Genomic DNA, 9073 nt, shown 5'->3' on the forward strand with positions numbered 1-9073 from the left:
GGAGCTCATCAACCTTCCGAACTGGATGCCTCCGCCTCCTCCTCCTCCTCCGGTGAGTCAGGGCACTCCGCCTCCTCCACCGCCTCCTCCTCCGGCGAGTGACGATCAGGGCCCTCGGCCGGCTCCTTCTCCGGCGCATGGCGGCACTCCGCCTCCTTCTCCGCCTGCGCCGACGCGCCTGAGCAGCCAACCTCCTCCTTCTCCGCCTCGTCAGCAAGGGCGGAAGAGACCTGCCGCCGCTCCAGCTGCTCCGACGCGTCGTAGTCCTTCTCCTCCGCCTCGTAAGCAAGTAAAGAATACAACCGCTCCGTCTGCTCGGTCGGCATCTAGCAGTACAACCAAAGGCGGGAGAACATACAGATTCGGTCCTTCTTTGAAGACTCCAGAGAAGTTACCATACGAGAGGACCCCGGAGGAGAACGCAAAGATCGCGCGAACCGAAGTGGATGACTGGTTTCAAGGGTTGAAAGCAAAGAGACATCCACCTCTGGAGGAGAATGTAGATCCGGTGAAAGTGAAGCGCACTCTGGCTGCCCTGGCAAAACCACCCAAGTCTCCGCCGAAAGGCAACTATGAGCGCATTATTGCAAAGACATGGGCCGAAGCGGAGCGGTCGGGAAGTACAGTCAGTGATCAAAGGCTGAAAGAACGACGAGCAGCTGGGAAACAAATTGCCCAGCTCGGCGAACAAGCGAAGCAATCGTGCCACCCCCCCCCCCTCAAGGTGCCTAGCGACATCGTCGATCCGAGGATGGTGCCCAGTTATGGCAATGTTGACGATTACCTGCCCGACAATGTACATTATGATACCATGGAGGTGCAGATACACAGATACGAGTACGGAAAGCCTCTCATCAAAGATGAAAAATCTTTAACAACGATGATGCGAAGATTACATGATTGGTACTTGAAAATCTACAGAGAGTCTGGGGAGAGGAGTATATTGTATGCGAGAGTTAAACCGGAGCATGACCTCGTTGGAATTGAATTGTTGCCTATTCCATTTGAGGAGTTCTATCAGTTTTTCAATCAATTGGCCCTCGATAAAACAACGATCACCTGCTATTGTCTATAAGTACTACTACTTCTATCATTAAGTCTCTCTATATAGCTCATCTCTTTCATTGCATGTATTTATAATTATCCTCACTATATTATGCAGAATGAAGATCGCCGAATTGAAGAAAAGACAAATCGGTGATATTGGGTTCGTTAACACATATCTCATAGATGCAACTGAGGTTGAACATCGTCCCGGAGATACCGAGGCCAACTTGCTACGATCATTCAAAAAAATGAAAACAAAGATATAATACTCTTTCCTTACAACTTCAAGTGAGTGTTACTGTCTTGTGCATATTCGGTTTCCCTTATATATTAGTCCAGGTCATAGTAATGTAATTGATGAGTTATGCATGCATGTGCAGTTTTCACTATATTCTCCTAGAGATTAGGCTTGAGCAGGGAGTAGTAACCGTCTTGGACTCTAAACGAAAAGATCCCCAGGAGTATGCAGACATGACTGAAATCCTCAAGAAGTAAGTTAAATCGATCATTATGCACCATATCAGCAACTTTGTTCATTTCCTGATATCAAGTAATTGTTTTCTTTGTTCGGCAGGGTTTGGAGAAAATTCACCAGAAAAGTTCCGGGACTGCCGAAGGAGCTGGAATTTAGACACCCGAAAGTAAGTACTATAGTACCATGTTCCGCGCATCTCCTAGTGATTCAAGCGCTAGTTTCATCAATACCATTTAGCATTCTTGCTTATCAGTTTGATTGACCTCTATTTCTTGTAAAGTGGTTGTGGCAGGAACAAGGGAATGATTTCTGTGGATACTACGTCTGCGAGTCCATCCGCCACACGACCTGTGAGCGGGGCGGGTACTCTGACGAACAATATGAAGTACGTAAATAACAACATTCACAATTTTATTTTATTACCATCATTTGTATTGAGTTTCATTCATTCATATATATATGTATTGACCCCCTTCTTCAAATTAGATGTTTCGGAAGCGGGATGAACTCCTAGCACCAGCTCGCATGCGAGCAATTCAAGAGGAATTGGCGGCATTCTTTCTTGACCAAGTGATCGCTGAAGACGGAGAATACTATGTGCACCATGAGTCCGTATGATTATATTTGTAAGAGATAATTATTGTATATATGTAGCCGGTAGTGTCGGATAGATATACGAGAACTTGTTGTTCGACCAATCTCTCGGAGAAGGAGAGGTGGTCGATATCACTTCTCTCTGTATGCATATATGTTCATGACGATCTTCTATTTCCTTCGTTTGCTTACTAGCTAACTAGCGTGTCTAGTCCTCTCTATACGTATGTATAGTACGTAGCGTCGACCAAGCACGGACGTAAGAGAGGACACTTCTCTCTATTAATTATAGCTAGCTAACACAATATATGAAACATCTAAATTAACCCCCCAAAACCCTCACCCCCCTTTCAAAAAAACAAAAATCCCAGCCACAGAAATGCTGACGCGTGGATGCCTATTGGTCCCGGTTGGTGCCACCAACCGGGACCAAAGGGTCTCCTGACTGGGCTCTGCGCACTGCCCACGTGGAGGCCCATCAGTCCCGGTTCTGGATTGAACCGGGACTAAAGGGTCGGGACATTAGTACCGACACTTTAGTCCCGGTTCAGGAACCGGGACTAAAGACCCTTACGAACCGGGACTATAGGCCCTTTTTCTACCAGTGGGAATACATAAACTAAGGGATCACATGATAACAATAACAAAGATCACAGGGTTAGGAAGGGGAGGGGGGAGTAGATTGAACTAGTCCACACCAGTTTCGCCCACAAGTAGGCCCACTAGCTCTATCGTCGCGTTCAATGCCTCAGTCGGTCAAGAGATCACCAGAAGTGCTCCTAATTAGTCTTCACCTCTAGGGAGTAGGGATGGATAGGAGGCAAATTGCCGCAAGCACTACTATATAAGCCGCCAACCATTGAGATGAACCATTCACACATAGAATATGTTTTATCTTGAAACATATTATTTACATGTAACATATTTTAAAAATACCAACAATACCAATTTTAAAAGGAAACATTTCATATATTGCAGAAAATTGGAAAGTTATGTACCTTAATATGAATGTTCATATATTTGAAATGTTTCATATCATGTTCTAAAATTTTCCTGAATATGACAAAAATATTTATACTTTCAATATTAGAAATATTTAACAACATAGTTCTAAATTTAAAAATAGTTGTTCGTGCACATCTAAATATATGCTCTTGTGACTTTTAAGGAAATGTTTGTGTATTACAAAATTATTAATATGAATTTGTGGACACACTTAATTTTCTCACAAAATTGGAGACAAACTAGGGTGGGGGCTTTGTGGGAGTCCAGACGGCGGCAACGTAGGACTCCGACACCCCCGACCCCACTGAATCCCCCCTCCCGGTCCCATTGTCTTCCAATCCGCCCCTTCTCCCCCTCGGCCTCTTTCTCCAACGCTGCCGCTGCACCTCTTCGGCCGCCCCACAGGCATTGCCGGACGTCCGCAACCAGCACCGACATGCCCGCTTGCCTATTACGACGGCATAGTCCACCCAGGACCCGTCCATAGCGAGGTACACTCCTCCTCCCCTGTGGATGACATCCATGGCAGACACCACACCCGACAGGTGTTCGGTCAAATGCCATTGAGATAATTTTCAAATGTCATGTCGTTTTTAGAGTACGAAGGATTGTGGAGTACCGGTACTCGAGCATGGAAGATGAGTTGTTGTGCAATGCATGGTTGGCCGTATCAGTGGATTTCGTAGGCATGCACAGAATGGGGCTCTTCTGGCAGCGCGCGAAAGCACATTACGCCCTACAATATGCACATCATCCAACAACAAAATATGAGGTCATTATCGTATCCATGGTACGCCATCCAGACCACCGTCATCAAGTTTTGTGACACGGCTGCTCTGCTGGAGGTAAAGTGGCCATTGCGCGCGGCAGGGGAGAAGATCGTAAGCTTTACTTCTTGCTCAACTTGTCGATTGAATCATTCATTCACTGATTGTTGCTCTACAATTGTGTAGTCCGTATGCGCTGCCATAATGTACCACGGGATAGATGGACGGCCATTATTTAGGTACATACACTGTTGGATGAAGCTGAAGGGGCAGTAGGTGTGGGACGACATGATCCGTTCATGAAAAACTTGTTGATCATCTGGTTAACCTAGTTGAATTTGAACTGTTGTTGTACTTGACTTATTTGCGTGTGATATGAATGATTTGTGCTATTTTATATCCGAACTTTGATGAATTCCGTCGGGTTTGCATGAATTTCATCCGGTCTGATGAAATAAGGTTTGAATTGTATGCGGGCAGCGTTGGATGGCCGGTCCCCGCATCCGTGTCCGCGAACTGATCCCCCTGTCCGCGGACGGATGCCCAAATTTACAGGTCAGCATTGGAGATGCCCTAAGAGCGTTTAAATCACTATTTTAGTTATTTAAATGCTCTCCTTTTTGCAAAGGGAGTAGAAGAGAAGAGAGGAGTCGCTCCGTCCTTAGTTTTTAGCCAGGTGCTCTAGTCATTGTTGATCGATCTAGCACCAGGAGACCATGAACATCTAATCGATGTCTATATTGCAGCTGTGCTATATCGTCTTCTGTGGCAAAGTTTTGATGGTGAAAATGGCGTCACACAAAATAAAAGTATCACATAACCGTCTCGGTGTGACTGTCGTGGTCGATCGGTCGACACACGTTCTGGTCGCACAGATTGTCAGCTGTAGATATGACACAGAGGAGTTTTTAACGCCTCTGTTTCTTCTGGTAATTTCCCTGTAATTAACTTCGGCACAGGCGGGCGTTAATCCCTATCATGCGACTTTTCCATAGGCACAAGTCTTGTTTCGTTCTTATCAATTGTTCTGTCTGGAGCGTTCGGCTGAAAGAGGAAAACATAAAATAAGGGAGATGCCATTCACAAGGATAAGAAGATGCCATGAGCTCACGACAACACTCTACAAAGGAGAATTGAGCATGCTTATGCTAGCAATCGAACCCTATGTGTACATATACGGCACTGCATCCTGATCGTATTGTGTACTACTACGATACAACTTGCATAGAAGAGCAATGGCTTCATCAGCAACTCCCTCTGGGCACTTTTACCTGTTGATTCTTCTTGTTGTTCTTCTTGCTCCTCGTCTCGGCGGCTCCTCCCAGTACACCGGCTACACCCGTGGCGGCAAGCATTTCGTTCTCCGTTCATCCGGCGCACAACGTCCACCACCACCGACGTCCTGCTCTACCATTTCTTTATTCGGTGAATACCTTGACTGCGTGAATCCCATATGGTCTTTAACCAGACTTACTAAGTATGAAATGAAACTTTGCATGTATTGCCTGTCATTACATTTCTTCATGCCTAGACGGTTATAATATATTCTTATGTTCCCGTGTGCTGCTGACTAACTTGTCTACATTTTAGGCGGCGGCGGCGGAATAGCAAGACCAGACATTACATTTATTTCTTCCGGTAAGAACAAGAGAATGTATAAATATTCTTTAAATGGATTTTTCTCTCAAACTGCTACTCAATTTCACGACGTGTCTAGCTCCATGATCAACTTTGTTTCAACTTCTTTTTCTCCTTCAAAGTTGCCTCCTAGTATTTTCTGAAGTTGTCAGGCATGGTTACAAAAGTTACCACATGGCAACTTTGATATCATCACAACTGCAACTTCAATAATCTTGGGACGATAACTTCAGAGTTCGGAAAAAAGTTCTTTTTGAAAACAAGTTGACTTCCTTGGTTAACTTAGTCTTGCTATTAACCCCCCCAAAAAACTTAGTCTTGCTATTTATCATTTATTTGTGGTGCAGACCCTGGCAGCTTGGGACATTATTTTTACATCTGGCTTTTTTGACGTCTTCAATCTAAAATAAGACATGTCAACTAACATATGTATATTTCTCCAGGAGATGACGGGGGAATAGCAACAAAGTTGCCCGTACTCCATCGACTAAGCCATGCTCTCCCCTCAACACGTCTACGCTCGCTCTTCGTGGCTTTCTCCGACGCAGTGGCAGCCTAAGTCGTCCACACTCACGGCTACTTAACTCCGGTGCGACCATCCCAACCATTGGCATTCCCTTCCCAACTCTCCCGGGCGCTTCCGAGTTCCACGTAGTCGTCGGCTACGGCACTCCGGCGCAGAAGCTCGCCGTGTCATTTGATACCACACTGGGAACCACGTTTATCCAGTGCAAGACGCGTGTCGATGATGCCATCGACAAGGCATTCCACCCTTCTCAGTCTTCCTCCATTGTCCAAGTCCCATGCGGCTCGCCGGAGTGCCCGTTGAAGTCCTGCTCCGGACCTAGCTGCACGGTCACTGAGAGCAAGGATGGCTCCATGGTTTTCAATGCCACCGCCGTGATGGACACACTCGCGCTCTCGCAAGTGACACAGGAAAACATCAGGGCCATATGCTTGGAGATAGGCAGCGAAACATCTGAGAGCTTATCCGGCGTTCTCGATCTCAGTCGGGACAACCACTCATTGGCATCTCGAGCTCCTTAGTCTCCGGACACGGTGGCCTTCTCCTACTGCCTACCCTCTACGGTCGCTGCCCAGGGCTTCCTCTCCATTGGGGCACCCCGGCCAGAACGCTCCCGCCACTTCGTTGTCTACACCCCCTTACGGACCAACACTCTACTCCCAAACATGTACGTTGTCCGGCTCACCAAACTAGATGTTAGCGGGGTGGATGTCAAGATCCCGAGGAAATAGCATAAAACTACTACTTTACAGGCTAGGGTTCCAAAAAACTACCGGTTTTTAATTTTTCTCAGATAACTACCAAATGAGTGGTCGACTGCTTCAAAAAACTCAAAATGCATGTTGTTTAAACATTAAACCAGTTTATGACAGATCGGGCCCACACCTAAACAAGCCGTTTGTTTGACCAGTTGTTTGACCGTTAACTGACATCTGAGACCCACATGTCAGCCATGGAGCAAATAATCAAAGAGAGTTTTCAAAAGAGCCCCACCCAGGCGAACAGGTGAAGGACAAGGACCAAAACGAGGGGGAAGAAGAACTGCTCCCTCCGCCGCCTGCTCGCCCGCTCGCCGCCGGCAATCACCGGGGCTCAACCCCGGCCATTCCTCCTTCTCACCGAGCTCTCTACACCCAGCGCCGGGCTAGCGGCCTCCTCGTGCTACGCTGGACCGCGCGTGGACCTCGCAACACAGGCGACTCCCAAAGATGCGAGGCCCGACCCGTGCTGGGCGGCGGTTCCAGGGCAGGCGGCGCCCCATGGTGGCACGGCGGCGACCCCAGGCGGCGCGGCGCGACGACACCAGGTGGAGCGCCATGGCGGTGCGGCGGGGACCCCAGCCCACGCCATGGCGGCGCGGCGGCGACCCCAGGCAGTGCCATGGCGGCGCGACGGCGACCCTAGGCTGCACGGCAGCGACCCTAGGTAGTGCGCCATGGCAGCGTGACGGCAGCAACTCCATGGCCACGACATGCCAGCCGGATTGCTCTTTTACAATGTGCAAGGACCCGATTGATTTTTTAAAATAATTATAGGGACCTGATTGCTTTTTCAAAATATTTGGAGGGGTTATTTTGTAAAAAATCTATGAAAGAGACACTGACATGTGAGCCCCACATGTCAGTTAACGGTCAAACACATGGTCAAAGAGACGGACCGTTTAGGTGCGGGCCCGACCTGTCATAAACAGATTTAATTTTTAAACAACATGCATTTTGGGTTTTTTGAAACAGCCGACCATCTGTTTGGTAGTTATCTGAGAAAAATTTAAAACCGATAATTTTTTGGAATTCTAACCTGTAAAGTAGTAGTTTTATGCTATTTACTCCAAGATCCCGTACACGCTGCACGCCGGAAACGCGTTGTTCGTGCTCGGCACCATGTTCACCTACCTGAAGCCGGAGACCTATACGGTTCTTCGTGAGCAGTTCAAGTCGCAGATGACGGAGTACCGCGTGGCGCCGTCGATGGGCGGCCTCGACACCTGCTACAACTTCACTGGTCTGACGAGAATGAGTATGCCATCCATCACACTATGGTTCGAAGGATGGGCATATATTGTCCCCGGCATGGAACAAATGATGTATTTTGGGCGTCGGGGAGATATCTTCTCCGTTGGGTGCCTCGCATTTGCTGCGGCATCGGACTTACCTCCAGGGATCACTGCAGTCATCGGCACCCTGCTGCAGGAGAGGACAGAGGTGGTGTATGACGTTCATGGAGGGAAGATGGGGTTTTCCCATAAACAATGCTGGTGAAATCATTGACTAAATATTTGCACCTCGTTTATTTTACCCTGAAGGCTGGAATGCAGCAGCTATTTGCGTTTCAAAAAGGAAAAGAAACGAGGAGATCTGTAACTTTACACTACAAAGTTTATCACCAACCGCTTTCTGAGTGATGTCCTATTTTATCGTGAATGCAGAGTCCAGGATGTTGAGCTAGGATTCCTAAAAAGATTCTTCACTTTTACATTCCACAAAACATAAGTGATGATCTCTGAAAAGTTTTCGCCATGATGTATCACATGTGTATTCTCATTTCACCTATCCTCAATTGAAAAAACAAAACTCATAAGCGTCGTTGTAGGATACAAAGAACCAATTTGGAACAACGCCCCAAACCTATAGTTTAAAAACCCAGACCGGTGACCGAACCGGTGAGCCCGCCGGTTCAGGTTTTCATCGGTCTGATCACGGTTCAGTGTGTGATTTTTAGATAAAAAATTATTTATATTAGTTCTATTTTATTTGATCAATAATCCTATACTCACGGGCAAACAACGGGCTTTTACGGAGGTCTTAGTGCTAATTAACTTCTTTGCACCTAATTTTCAGGAAGGGTGGGGCCCTTTCTCCCCTTAATCCCAATTAAATTATGCCACATGTGACAGCCCGTGAAAGCCTGTAAAAATCGTCCGTGTGTGTAGCAAAGCCCTTATTTGATAAGGTATTAGCAAAAGAGTCCGTGCGTTGCAACGGGAGAGAAAACACAACACACACTCTTAACTCAACAACCATC

General features: G+C 47.0%; 1 pseudogene; it reads left to right on the top strand.

Moving 5' to 3' along the window:
* Positions 1-5123: 5123 nt before the first annotated feature.
* LOC123057679 (aspartyl protease family protein At5g10770-like) lies at positions 5124-8310 on the top strand (annotated as a pseudogene).
* The last annotated feature ends 763 nt before the right edge of the window (positions 8311-9073 follow it).

Source organism: Triticum aestivum, chromosome 3A (assembly GCF_018294505.1).
Source record: "Triticum aestivum cultivar Chinese Spring chromosome 3A, IWGSC CS RefSeq v2.1, whole genome shotgun sequence".
Classification (NCBI taxonomy): domain Eukaryota; kingdom Viridiplantae; phylum Streptophyta; class Magnoliopsida; order Poales; family Poaceae; genus Triticum; species Triticum aestivum.